Genomic DNA, 15,604 nt, shown 5'->3' with positions numbered 1-15,604 from the left:
ACCCAATAGTCTCTTTTGGGTATCCTATAAAGACACATTTCTCCGATTTGGGTTCAAGCTTATCTGGTTGAAGTGTCTTCACATAAGCATCACATCCCCAAACTTTAAGAAACGACAACTTTGGTTTCTTGCCAAACCACAGTTCATAAGGCGTCGTCTCAACGGATTTTGATGGTGCCCTATTTAACGTGAATGCGGCCGTCTCTAAAGCATAACCACAAAATGATAGCGGTAAATCAGTAAGAGACATCATAGATCGCACCATATCCAGTAAAGTACGATTACAACATTTGGACACACCATTTCGTTGTGGTGTTCCGGGTGGCGTGAGTTGCGAAACTATTCCGCATTGTTTCAAATGTAAACCAAACTCATAACTCAAATATTCTCCTGCATGATCAGATCGTAGAAATTTTATTTTCTTGTTACGATGATTTTCTACTTCACTCTGAAATTCTTTGAACTTTTCAAATGTTTCAGACTTGTGTTTCATCAAGTAGATATACAATATCTGCTCAAATCATCTGTGAAGGTGAGAAAATAACGATACCCGCCGCGAGCCTCAATATTTATTGGACCACATACATCAGTATGTATGATTTCCAACAAATCAGTTGCTCGCTCCATTGTTCCGGAGAACGGCGTTTTAGTCATCTTGCCCATGAGGCACGGTTCGCAAGTACCAAGTGATTCATAATCAAGTGATTCCAAAAGTCCATCAGTATGGAGTTTCTTCATGCACATTACACCGATATGACCTAAACGGCAGTGCCACAAAAAGTTGCACTATCATTATCAACTCTGCATCTTTTGGCTTTAACATTATGAATATGTGTATCACTACTATCGAGATTTAATAAAAATAGACCACTCTGTAAGTGTGCATGACCATAAAAGATATTACTCATATAAATAGAACAACCATTATTCTCTGATTTAAATGAATAACCGTCTTGCATCAAACAAGATCCAGATATAATGTTCATGCTCAACGCTGGCACTAAATAACAATTATTCAGGTCTAAAACTAATCCCGATGGTAGATGTAGAGGTAGCATGCCGACCGCGATCACATCGACTTTGGAACCATTTCCCACGCACATCGTCACCTCGTCCTTAGCCAATCTTCGCCTAATCTGTAGTCCCTGTTTCGAGTTGCAAATATTAGCAACAGAACCAGTATCAAATACCCAGGTACTACTGCGAGCATTAGTAAGGTACACATCAGTAACATGTATATCACATATACCTTTGTTCACTTCGCCATCCTTCTTATCCGCCAAATACTTGGGGCAGTTCCGCTTCCAGTGTCCAGTCTGCTTGCAGTAGAAGCACTCAATATCAGGCTTAGGTCCAGACTTGGGTTTCGTCTCTTGAGCAGCAACTTGTTTGCTGTTCTTCTTGAAGTTCCCCTTCTTCTTTCCTTTGCCCTTTTTCTTAAAACTGGTGGTCTTATTGACCATCAACACTTGATGCTCCTTCTTGATTTCTACCTTCGCAGCCTTTAGCATTGCGAAGAGCTCGGGAATAGTCTTGTCCATCCCTTGCATATTATAGTTCATCACGAAGCTCTTGTAGCTTGGTGGCAGTGATTGAAGAATTTTGTCAATGACACTATCATCAGGAAGATTAACTCCTAGTTGAATCAAGTGATTATTATACCCAGACATTTTGAGTATGTGTTCACTGACGGAACTATTCTCCTCCATCTTACAGCTATAGAACTTACTGGAGACTTCATATCTCTCAATTCGGGCATTTGCTTGAAATATTAACTTCAACTCCTGGAACATCTCATATGCTCCATGACGTTCAAAACATCGTTGAAGACCCGGTTCCAAGCCGTAAAGCATGGCACACTGAACTATTTAGTAGTCATCAACTTTGCTCTGCCAGACGTTCTTAATGTCGTCAGTTGCATCTGCAGCAGGCCTGGCACCCAGCGGTGCTTCTAGGACGTAATTCTTCTGTGCAGCAATGAGGATAATCCTCAGTATACGGACCCAGTCCGTGTAATTGCTACCATCATCTTTCAACTTAGCTTTCTCAAGGAACGCATTAAAATTCAACGGAACAACAGCACGAGCCATCTATCTACAACAAACATAGACAAGCAAAATACTATCAGGTACTAAGTTCATGATAAATTTAAGTTCAATTAATCATATTACTAAAGAACTCCCACTTAGACAGACATCTCTCTAGTCATCTAAGTGATCATGTGATCCAAATCAACTAAACCATGTCCGATCATCACGTGAGATGGAGTAGTTTCAAAGGTGAACATCACTATGTTGATCATATCTACAATATGATTCACGTTCGACCTTTCGGTCTTCGTGTTCCGAGGCCATATCTGTATATGCTAGGCTCGTCAAGTTTAACCTGAGTATTCCGCGTGTGCAACTATTTTGCACCCGTTGTATTTGAACGTAGAGCCTATCACACCCGATCATCACGTGGTGTATCAGCACGAAGAACTTTCACAATGGTGCATACTCAGGGAGAACACTTCTTGATAATTTAGTGAGAGATCATCTTAAAATGCTACCGTCAATCAAAGCAAGATAAGATGCATAAAGGATAAACATCACATGCAATCAATATAAGTGATATGATATGGCCATCATCATTTTGTGCTTGTGATCTCCATCTCCGAAGCACCATCGTGATCACCATCGTCACCGGCGTGACACCTTGATCTCCATCGTAGCATCATTGTCGTTACGCCATCTATTGCTTCTACGACTATTGCTACCGCTTAGTGATAAAGTAAAGCAATTACAGGGCGTTTGCATTTCATACAATAAAGCGACAACCATATGGCTCCTGCTAGTTGCCGATAACTTCGGTTACAAAACATGATCATCTCATACAATAAAATATAGCATCACGTCTTGACCATATCACATCACAACATGCCCTGCAAAAACAAGTTAGACGTCCTCTACTTTGTTGTTGCAAATTTTACGTGGCTGCTACGGGTTGAGCAAGAATCGTTCTTACCTACGCATCAAAACCACAACGATAGTTCGTCAAGTTAGTGTTGTTTTAACCTTCGCAAGGACCGGGCGTAGCCACACTCGGTTCAACTAAAGTTGGAGAAACAGACACCCGCTAGTCACATGTGTGTGAAGCACGGCGGTAAAACCAGTCTCGCGTAAGCGTACGCGTAATGTCGGTCCGGGCCGCTTCATCCAACAATACCGCTGAACCAAAGTATGACATGCTGGTAAGCAGTATGACTTGTATCACCCAAAACTCATTTGTGTTCTACTCGTGCATATAACATCTACGCATAAAACCTAGGCTCGGATGCCACTGTTGGGGAACGTAGTAATTTCAAAATTTTCCTACGCACACGCAAGATCATGGTGATGCATAGCAACGAGAGGGGAGAGTGTGTCCACGTACCCTCGTAGACCGAAAGCGGAAGCCTTATGACAAAGCGGTTGATGTAGTCGTACGTCTTCATGATCCGACTGATCCAAACACCGAATGTACGGCACCTCTGAGTTCGCACACGTTCAGCTCGATGACGATCCCCAGACTCCAATCCAGCAGGGTGTCGGGGATGAGTTCCGTCAGCACGACGGCATAGTGATGATGATGATGTTCTACCGACGCAGGCCTTCACCTAAGCACCGCAACGATATGACCGAGGTGGAATATGGTGGAGGGGGGCACCGCACACGGCTAAGGAACGATCACGAAGATCAACTTGTGTGTCTAGAGGTGCCCCCTTGCCCCCGTATATAAAGGAGGGAGGGGAGGTGCGACCGACCCCCTTGGGTGCGCCTAGAGGAGTCCTACTCCCACCAGGAGTAGGACTCCCCCCTCTTGCCTTGTTGGAGAAGGAAGGGGGAAGGGGGAAAGAGGAAAGGGGGGCGCCACCCCACCCCCCCCCTTCCTTGTCCTATTCGGACTAGGGGGAGGGGGCATGCGGCCTGCCCTGGCCGGCCCTCCTCTTCTCCCTTATGGCCCATGTAGGCCCATTAACCCCCGGGGGGGTTCCAGTAACCCCTCCGGTACTCCGGTAAAATCTCGATTTCACCCGGAACGATTCCGATATCCAAATATAGGCTTCGAATATATCAATCTTTATGTCTCGACCATTTCGAGACTCCTCGTCATGTCCATGATCACATCCGGGACTCCGAAAAACCTTAGGTACATCAAAACTTATAAACTCATAATAAAACTGTCATCATAACGTTAAGCGTGCGGACCCTATGGGTTCGAGAACTATGTAGACATGACCTAGAATTGTTTCTGGTAAATACCAATAGCGGAACCTGGATGCTCATATTGGCTCCTATTCTACGAAGATCTTTATCGGTCAAACCGCATAACAACATACGTTGTTCCCTTTGTCATCGGTATGTTACTTGTCCGAGATTCGATCGTCGGTATCCAATACCTAGTTCAATCTCGTTATCGGCAAGTCTCTTTACTCGTTATGTAATGCATCATTCCGCAATCAACTCATTGGTCATATTGCTTGTAAGGCTTATAGTGATGTGCATTACCGAGAGGGCCCAGAGATACCTCTCCGACAATTGGAGTGAAAAACCTAATCTCGAAATACGCCAGTTCAACATCTACCTTTGGAGACACCTGTAGAGCTCCTTTATAATCACCCAGTTACGTTGTGACGTTTGGTAGCACACAAAGTGTTCCTCCGATAAACGGGAGTTGCATAATCTCATAGTTGTAGGAACTTTGTATAAGTCATGAAGAAAGCAATAGCAACATACTAAACGATCAAGTGCTAGGCTAACGGAATGGGTCAAGTCAATCACATCATTCTCCTAATGACGTGATCTCTTTAATCAAATGAAAACACATGTCTATGGTTAGGAAACATAACCATCTTTGATTAATGAGCTAGTCAAGTAGAGGCATACTAGTGACATTAAGTTTGTCTATGTATTCACACATGTATTATGTTTCTGGTTAATACAATTCTAGCATGAATAATAAACATTTATCATGATATGAGGAAATAAATAATAACTTTATTATAGCCTCTAGGGCATATTTCCTTCATCTACGCGGGCCTACCTGTCAATGGAGAAAGAAATACTGTAAAAACCAAAAGTATGCGTATGTGGGGAATCAAACCACGGACTCGTCGCTACAACGCACCCTCGTCAGCCAAATGAAAATGAAATACTTCGTGTCAGACACTCATGCTCATGCTGTCAAAGCATGCTAATGCATGCACGTCTCCCTCTAAATCAAAGTCCTGCTCATGGCACAAGGCAAACGGCGAGCCCATCACCTGCGCGCCCCGGTGGTGCCTGACATTACTGTTTAGACGTTTGATGGAGGCCTACGTGAACGCCGAGCATGTATTCATGTGGCTCAACACCAACGGTCATACTCGGACCGCCTCGCTCATGTATATCGTCCATCACAACGACAATCTATAAAACAGCCTAGCTAGAGAGGGTACTATGGTAGTATGGTACGGAGTATGTACTATCATGAGCGACCGATCTTAGTGCCACTGCACACCGAAACCCCTTCCATCGCTAGCGCACGCTTCCCGCCTGAAACGGTCACCGTCTCTCCAGAATGTCAATACCGCATTCACCGGACTTAACTGCAGGTGCAATTGGTGTGTCACTCACATGCGGGCCAGATGCCCGTTGGGCCCACATGTCAGTAACCCAACGCATCTGCAGTTAAGTCACTGAAGCAGCATCCGCATTCACGCTCAACGAACCTACTCCAGCGCCAGTTGTCCATCCGTCTGCCGCGGCTCATTGCCATTCGCCCGCTATATTAACTTGAGCCCCAGCTCCCAACCATAGCCAAAGACCCACACTTATTCTCCTCCGGTCCCTTCCTTCTGTCGGCACCACTCCAACCATGGCCTCCTGGCGCTCCGAAGATCTCTTGGATGTACTGTCGCAAGAGCAGACGAGGGACATCGGCGGCTCCACTCCAGGCGCGCTCCAAAGCTCTGTTCGACATACTGTCGCATGAGCAAACGAAGGAGATCGCCGACACCCCCCCCCCCCGGCGGCCCTCCGTCGCCACGACCATGAAGTCGGGGCGCGTGCGCGGGCGCAGCCGACAGCGAGGAAGAGTAGTACACGGTAGGTCGCTGCCGCTAGGGTCCCGGGAAGGCCACCACTACTCCACTCAGTCGACGCCAAGCATGGTGGGGTAAACATCAACGGCCGATTAGCCGCTTGACGGCGACGTGGAGGCGGAAATCTTCAGAACCTTGTGCTCCGGAGGAGGATATTATCGAGGCAGATGAGGAGGAGGCAAAGGTAATGACCGGCTTTTTTGGGTTCATGGCCGGACATGGTGGTCAGGGGCCGGCGATCATTTAGATTAGGTTTACAATAGGTTTTAGTACGGTTTGTGCAAAATATGTAATGAATTTCGTCCAGTTTGTAGGAAAAGTTTTCAAAATGTAATGAATTTCATCCGGTTAATTTGAAATTTTCTTTGTTTGCACGAGTTTCGTCCGGTTAGTTCATATAGATGCCGGTGTAAATTTGTGGGCCAGCGCTGGAGATGCCCTAACTATCATGCTATAATCGCTAACAGTCCTCCATTTTTATCTTGCTTACATAAAAATGGAGCAAGTGGACGGCACTGTAGCACGTCATATCACTCGAACTAGCCCGCCTAACAAGCGGGAAAGCACCGCCCTCGTCATTTTATCGATTGATCGCGCGAAAATGTTACACTTCGCAAGTTCTAAAGGAAAAGGCGGCACACTTACGACTCGTACGCGTCGCACCCCCGACAGTCTGGCTCGCACGCCGCTCAGCAGAGGGGATACGCGTTGTCTTGCAACTTCACTGACATGTGGGACTATAATTGAATATACCGTCGATAGCCGAAATCTAATCGCTCGGCGGGTGTCGGCTGAGAAGAGAGAAACGATGGAGGGAGAAGAGATCGCCCGCCCGCTGTGCACGCACTCCAAGAAATATATGGTGATAGTGTGAGGTGGGCCATGCTGGAGTCTGGACCGCTTCCGGAGCCCACTCTGACCGCCCTGGCCCCTCAAGACGCCAGCTGCCCGTCGCATGCATAGCAAGTAGCCCCCGCTTATGTGGAGGAGAGAGAGGCATTGACAAAGTTAAGGAGTAACAGTGGAGACAATAGCTTTCATAAAAAATAAACAATGAATACTCATTGCTCGTCCTTTATAAAGGAAAGAATACTTTGATTCGCCGACATGTGGGACGTCGACCATCCTGGTCCACCTGCTATGCACAAAATTATCCTGGTCTACCCCGGTCGTATCGCAGGCCCAACCTTTCCCACTATAAGTTGTTCGAATGAAGGAACCATCATGACTTCGTTGAATTCCGCTTCTTCAAGAAAACTTACTGTACCCGCAATACTGCTACCACACGCGAAGACTGGACGGCACTGTACCACGTCATATCACTGAAACCCACTAGGCCAAACTAGCCCGCCTAGGTCATCTATTTTGGAACGAAGGGAGTACGTCTCTGCACTGCTATGATTTTGTGTTGCATGTTCTCTGTACTTTTGCTACGATTTTCCTACGCTATGAACCAAATGAGGCCTGAATGCATCTGTGTCGACTATTGTTTGATCGATCGCTAAGCCTACAATTTTAGGAGCTAGGGCTATTGGTCGATCGACGAGGGATAAGTATAAGCGTACCACGAGCTCATCAGCCCCAATGTTTCTCTTTGGTGAGTGTTTTGCAAGTACTATAGCTCGCACAGTAGCTAGCCTACTAACACCAAGAATCATCAAACAAGCCCTACTGATATGATAAATAGTTCAAACTTACATCTAAGTATGCCATATATTACATCAAAAGTTGGTGAGGATACATCTGTTTCCATAACTCGGAGAGGGTTCGCATGATTCATCGCATGATTCACTATCAAACAAAAGTAGCAAGATCCGCCCACACAAAACAGTGCACTAGCCCTAAGATGGTTTGATAACACGCATCGTTCTGGTAATTAAACACAGGGCAATGCAAACTACCCTCAAGGATTAGCGCGACCAACTATTTCTTGTCATCGATCTCTCGGGCAATGACCACAACACAGACAGCGACATGTGAATCGATTTCTGGGGCGATGTCCATAGGACTGACCACGACATCGGAATTGATCTCTAGGGCGATGTACATAGGATGGACAGCGGCATCAGAATCGATCTCCGGGGCGATGCCAACAGGATGGGCCACGACATCGGAATCATCAAGGACATCCACCGGCACCTGCACAACCCTAACATATTAGCAAGCACATTGCAAATAATCAAAAACCACAACTATGGAAATAAGCCATTATTTTTTACCATGTGCAGCTCACCGGGGGATCTCATCCCTCCGGGGGCCATCTCCTCATCCTCGATGGGGGCCATCACCTTGCCAGGGGAATACTGCTTCTCAACGGCGACTATCTCCTCAAACTCGGTCTTGAGCCTCACATAAGTGGCAATCAGAGTTCCTGGGGTAGGCATGGTGGGACCCTTGCTGTTCTTCCAACTTTCTTTGAGGAGTTCGTCCACCAACATCCTCAAATCTTTGGCCAGTGCTTGTTTCTTGGAGTTCGTCTCCATGGGTTGGCCCGCCAACATGGTCAACTCGTTGGTCGGTGCTTGCTTCCTAGAGATCGCTGTCTCTAGTGGGTTGTCCGCCGACAACTCTTTGCCTAGTGCTCCAGGATCCATCAATGAACTGACAAACAAAAAGCAATCGAAAGGAAACCACAATCGCAATGAAAAGGGGAAAAGAATATGATGTGAGAATCGGTCGGTGCTTCACAAAAAGAAGATTCTTGGAATGAAAATATAACAGCATAACTGATTTGCCCACCTTTCCTTTGTCGGTACAGAATAAAAATGGCAGAAGTGAGTAGCCTGGAGTGAGGTTTTCTTCAAGAAAGGGAAGGAAGGGCTTCAACGAGCGTTCCAGTGAAATGATGGTTGCTTCGTCCAGTCCAACTTGGAGGCCACCTTACCACTGCTGGTAAAGCTGTGGGTTTTGTGATATGACGGGTCATGACGGCCACACCGGGGTGACAGGTGAGTCTCGACTATAGCACCTCGCTGTGATTGGGTGGATGGCACGCGGGCCTGGATGCTTTGAAATGTCCCGCATGTAGATAGAGCGTCTAGTCATATAGGAGTGCTCAATATTGTGCACCGCGACCAAGGCAGAGAGCAAAACGAGAGAACTACGTAATTAATGCATGAGTTTAATTAGGGTAGTTTTCTAAATAGTATGAGATATATTCCTCCAATCGCAAAATGCCTTGGTTCATGAGATTTGAGATTTGAGCCCTATAAACCGGAAGGGAGGGAGTACTGCACGGCTGCACGCGGTGTAGTCTAGTCACTTGTTCAAATCTCTAGAAAGGCAAATACTCCTTTCCGGTTTACAGGGCTATACCACTCCTTCCATCTAGGTGTGTAAGTCATCTTACGAAAACCAAATAGTACCAAAACACTTAGGCGCACTGCATTAACTTCTACCTTGTTTCTTGTTTCTTGACATATCAACCAATAAGAGATGAGAGGTGTGCATGCTTTTAATGACTTGTAATGGCTAGTTCATTGCAAGCAATGCTATTAATTAGCAAATAAACATTGGTGACCCCAGGAGGAAACGGTGCTAAGCGCGTGGACCTATGCAAAATGAGTATCAACCAATGGATGATGGAGTTTAATTGTTAAACAATAGCAATTTTGTCTCATGCAAGAGCCTGGCTACTATATGCGTGCTCCAAGGCACCGCACCACGCGAGCATCCGCAACTGCCACGTTCGGGTTGCGCTTGGCTCTTTGCCTCTTCGGGAAGACGAACAATGATGTTACTCCTACTTCTACAGTATCGAATCCACTACTGCATGTCCGCCCACCTCGTGCGGGAGGGATAGCATGTAGCAAAAGCTTCTACTTACTACTCCTGCCTTTGCGTCTATGACAAGTGGGCCCAACAGGTGGTTGGCCCTCCTGTCATGCAGCGAAAGGTAGGTGCAGTTAAGGCACCGGAGCTCGGTCCGCGAGGGAGAGGGCGTTGTACTAATAAAATTTCTTGGTCTTGTACGAGTTGACGCGCCACATCAAAGCACTGCACTCGATATAAGTCTTTTTACACATTTCAAATGGACTAATTCGTATGAGGACATATTCTGCTTCGTATGTAGTCACTTGTTGCAATCTCTAAAAAGACTTATATTTGGAAATGGAGGGAGTACAACGCATGCATGCATGCCGTGACTTTCCTTTTGATACTTGCATGTGTTGATTTGATGCACCTTGCCAAATTTTGACTATAAATTTAACTAACCAAATTTTCATGCATGTCACTAAAAATTACGGGGCTGTTTGGATTGTGACTATGTTTGTCTTATGTTGCCACATTATTTTTCCCACACTTGCCACACTTGCCTAACCTGAGTTGCTCAAATTGTTAGACACACTTTGGCTTGCCTAAGGGAATCTTGCCACAATTTTTGTGTCTATGACACATTATTTTTGTGTCTATGACATGTGGAGTAGAAAATATAAATAATAATGCGTGTTGGAGCAACCCATGTTTCCGCTAATTTTAGCCGTGGGCTTGTTCACAATTTTTATGAGGGGGTGGTTGTTCATTTAATGGAGGGACTTGTAGTACCAGACTTGAACGATACAAAGTGCGACCTGGCACACCGTAACACCACTTGGAACAAGCGGGTAGCTATCTCAAAAAACAATCAACAACTGAAAAGACCGCGACCTGGCATGTAGTAGTACACAATTTTAAACGATTGTTTTGATGGAGTGAAAAAGGAAAACTACCCCACTACGTATATATAGGCCGGAGCCTCCGCGCTTGCTTGCTAGGGTTGCTCTATTCACACACTCTCATCCTCTCCAGATCTAAACAAGATAGGGGTAGTAACACTGTATTTCTCCCTTAAAAAAACACTGGCTTTCTATTCTCACCGCTGGTTACAAATCCGGACGTATCCCCCTCCGCCGGTGAAGGGGAGGAGGGGCAGCGTTTAGGCCGTCGTCAATAGCGAGGGAGGAGACCCATTGCCGGTCGCACCGTTATCTTTGGCCGAGCACCGGCGCGGGAGGTCCTCCGATCCCTTCTTCATTGCCTGTGGGCGGATCCGGCCTCCCGCCGCCCACCTATCCACATCCCGACGACCTTCCGGTATATCTTCATTCGAAACCGCCTTAGCTCTACCTCCCCAGCTCGCTACGTCGCTGCATGTGCATCATTTTCTACCTCTCAGCCCCTCTTGATCGGATGGTCCAATGTCACCTAGTATTTTTTTCTTCTATTGTTAGAGGTAAAGCTACTTCATGGAGTCGAATCTTGTACTCCCTCCGTCCAAAAATACTTGTCATTGAAATGGATGTATCTAGATGTATTTTAGTTCTAGACACATCCATTTTGATGACAAGTAATTGTGGACGGAGGGAGTACTTGGTTCAAACAAGAAATAAAGTGGGGGTGGGGGAATTTAGTATGTACATCGGACTTGGTACAAACAGGAAGGAAAGGGGGTGAAAGTAGTACAGACTGGTCATCCAACCGGTATCTTGGTCAAAAAGGGGAATATAGGGGTAACGTTGTACACAGTGGTATGACCAGGACTAGATTTGCTATCCACACATAGGAGTAGGTGGCTAGAGTGAACAAAAATGGGACCAACCCAGATATGTTTCTTGGATGTTTGTTTCTCGGGGGAACAAACTATGAATCACCACTTTATGCCCCTGTTTACATACATGGTGTTGGACTGCTGGTGCACCCACTGTCCCATGCCCTTATACCAAATATTTAGCTGTTCTTAATCTAATGTCCCTGGTAAAAATGAAGCCATGCCACTGTTATAAGCCACGACAAGTTTAGCCAAATGTTTTTGCCTGTAATTGTTTGAGACTTTGACTGTTTCCTCTGTACCTTTTTGTGCAAACAGGGATATCCAATTCACCTGGTTGCTGTTGTGACCTTTTGGTGCACTGCACAAAACTCTTCTTAAAATAAGTGACTTTTGTGTTGTTGAACTGGAATGTCAGAATGGAATAGTTGGTTCATTTCGGTGGAACTGCACAAAGGGAGATCTGTGTTCCAATCCTCATCATCCATATTGGCGCCATAACCTTCCTTTAGGTAAGAATGATATTTAATGCATGTATTCATCTCTATTTTCCGACTGCCAAGAGAAAATAATGCTATTTTTTTACTAGTACACTTGTACTCCCTCACTGACAAAACCAATTCTGAACTATAAGGCCAATCATGTACTTGGTTTCACCAACTGGTGAGGAGAAAGAGAAACAGAGCATGAAGAGGAAGAAGAAGGAGGAGGAGGAGGAGGAAATGAAGAAGATCACACGATGGTACCATCCTATGTTATCCTAACATCTTGCTAGTGGTGTTGTATTGTTGTGTTGCTACTAGTCTTAATTTACTTGGAAGACTAGCAAGATGCTCGTTCGTTGCACGTAACATCGAGATGAACTTAACAACAAGATCACCAAATCTGTTTTTTGTAAGAGTATAAGAGTAATAGATAATAGAGTAGAGATAGATAGAGAAATGCAGCATAGTAGTACTTGGCTTAACGACACGTCATACTAATTAACCGGATTCTGGATGCATGTGTGACCCAGCTCTACACGATCAACAGTGCCAAGTTGATCTTTCTGAAGCCGAAGCCTTAGTCGAGGCCATTCAAGGGCTCCGGCAATGTCTCCCTCACATGTGAGACGATCCTCCAGGGAGCCCTTCCACTTCTGTCGTCTCTCCTGCAAGGTCACTTAATTAATCAGGAGTACTTAAGTAGCACTATTGCTGCCTAATTTTCCCGTCAGAGTTAAACAAATCTTTAGTAGCACCCTATGCTAAATCATGTATGTGTATATATGTATCTGGAGGTGAATCATGTGGTGGAGCAGGGAGGGAATCTTGGTAGTGTCATGAAATAATAATGCTATTGTATTTCTATCCTTTCTCACTAAGCTAATGAAGGTTTCACCTTTTTCCTACTTGTGCAAGCAGGGATCATGTTGTGACAATCATACATTTTAGTTGAACTGCACTAGAGAATACAATGAACTGTATCCCAGCCAGTGCTTTAACTCTGCTAGAAGTTCTTGATAATCTTTCGATATAATCTCACCACTGGTAAACAAGAGTTATTTCAACCATACATTTGAAGTGCACAAAAATATATACTATTGAGTGATTCCAGTGAGTGCTTTATCATCTCTTCTGGAATTACTTGAATAAGCATATTTTGCTCAGGTTGGTACCAGCCTAAGGCCTTCAGCCATATTAGTTTGTTGTACCTATATATGTATTGTGCTACTGTGTTGCTACTGTCATGAGAAACTCCTTTATCTTTGCACGTTAAAGTTTTGCAACCTATGATACATGGCAATGTTTTGAGTGTTGAGCTAATTGGCATTGATTAAATAAACTAATACCTCTCTTTAAGCAAGAATACTATGTTGCTAACTTTACCCATTAAGATAATGAGGGTGCTTCTGTTTCTTAGTGTATGTTTCATCAACTAGTCCCACTATTACAGTAATCTCACTCTCTCAATATATGTGCCAACAGGAATGCTCGACTTTGGTGGAACTGCACAAAAACTTTGGGTGCTTCATTGGCTCGACCGCTTCCTTCCCTTCATGTCAGTTGCTTTGTCTCGGCTTGCTTGCTTCCTTCATTTCCTGTCAGTCGCTTATCTCGACTTCCAGTGAAAGGAAATAGTAATTGATATGCTACCTCACATAGGTTGGTACTGGTCTTTATCCTGATTATTGTGCTTGTCATGTATTGGTAATTTGGTATTCTGCTACTGTTTGCCGATTTTATAAAGGAGTAACTTGGAGCCTGAACTCGCAGGCAAATCATTGCCTTGGGTGATTTTAGTAGAACTGCACAAAATGATCACATGGACAGATACGTATGCTGCTGCCATGTACTCCAAAGTTCACTTAGACAAGCATCGATGTTGACAAGAATTGTGTATATTCATTCGAGTATCAACCGGCGTCAACCAGTTGTCAAACTCCCAAGTATTAGGAGAGTGAACGCCAAAAATATTGCTTGGCGCATAGCCCAGAAGAACACAGTCCAGTCTTTAGTCCCAACTTGTGCCTTTTGGTTATCGGCAGATATGGTAGCGAACTGTATGGCATGGAGTCTAAAGATTCTAGACAAGTTGGTTGACGCGTATATTCATCTGGCACTTAATCAGTCTGCATGCCAGGGATGCTCCATTTCAGTTGAACTGCACAAAAAATTTGGGTGGTTCATTTTCTCAACTGCCTCCTTTCTCGTCTACAATGTAGAATTTTGGCGAGCTACAGGACCAAGATGAGCCAGTAAACTAGTTGGATGAAAGTAGTGGCCAAGTCAACCCTCGCTCGGCATGAGGCCATTATTTGAGGATAAACCTACAAGCAAAGTTCAGATTGTTTGTGCTGCCTCTTATGTACTCGAAAGTTTACTCGTACAAGAACTAATTTTAGCAAGAAGTACCTATGACTGAACACCATTTACCAGTCTGTACCCTAGGTAATTAAAGTTCGTCCATGGATCATATTGGATGTGATCTCAATCATTTGGATGCATAAACATACTGAACATGTGTATATCTGAATCTTTTTGTGAATTATGCATGAATATTGTCGTGTGATCTATCAATCATTTGGATGCATAGATATGCTGAGCTTGTGTATATATGAATCTTTTGAGTTGTTGATAGTGAATGTTGGCTATGACTATGAACGTGTCCTGTGAACCTGAGTTTGATACGAATGTTTACCTTTTCTGTTGTATTTGTGTGTGAACTTGTTAGTATGCCTACTGTGGGGTATGTGACGTGTGGGTGTCAACGGCACACCTTCTTCCTGGGAAGGATTGCACCTGCTTTGTTAGGTTAGCAACGGTGCATCAGCTCTTTTTAATCTTTTTATTACTCTGTCTTCCCCTCTCCCCTGCTCAACCCCTGTCGTAATGTTTTCGGCCTCAAAACAAACATAGTACTGCGTTATTTTTGGGGCTTGATGAAAAATCGAGTGTTGGTTTCTGTAGGTTGGCCCGCCCAGCAAATGGGCTGCTGGTCCACCACGACAGACTGGGAGGCTAAAAATACAAGTTATATGGTGCAGAGGCAAGTAAAAAAACTCTATCGAGAGCCATCCACTGAAGAAAAAAAATCGCTCCTGATGTGCTTCTTCAGTCGTGTCGCTGGCCCCCTCTTTAATCCAGTTCGCTCGGGGATCTGGTATCATTTTTTTCTAGAGGGTGAACAAGTATCAGCTAGGCCTAGGTTTTGTATTTTAACATGCATAGCCCACGACATACGGAGACAGTGGTTTCAACTTATTTTTTGAGGTCCATACCGGCCTATGGGCTTTTTCTTAAAGATCCGCAGCCTTTTTTAATAAAACGCGGGTCTCTGTTCTATTTATCTATATATAAGAATAATAATGTTGTGTCCAATTTATGTTTTCCCTTCTAACCACATTATATATATTTATATTATTACTATTATCGTATATTTTATAGAGACTTATATATACAGTAAAAACATCCCACGTGTTATTAACTTATAAA

Source organism: Triticum aestivum, chromosome 3B (genome assembly GCF_018294505.1).
Source record: "Triticum aestivum cultivar Chinese Spring chromosome 3B, IWGSC CS RefSeq v2.1, whole genome shotgun sequence".
Lineage (NCBI taxonomy): Eukaryota > Viridiplantae > Streptophyta > Magnoliopsida > Poales > Poaceae > Triticum > Triticum aestivum.
Note: the sequence above shows the minus strand (reverse complement) of the source record.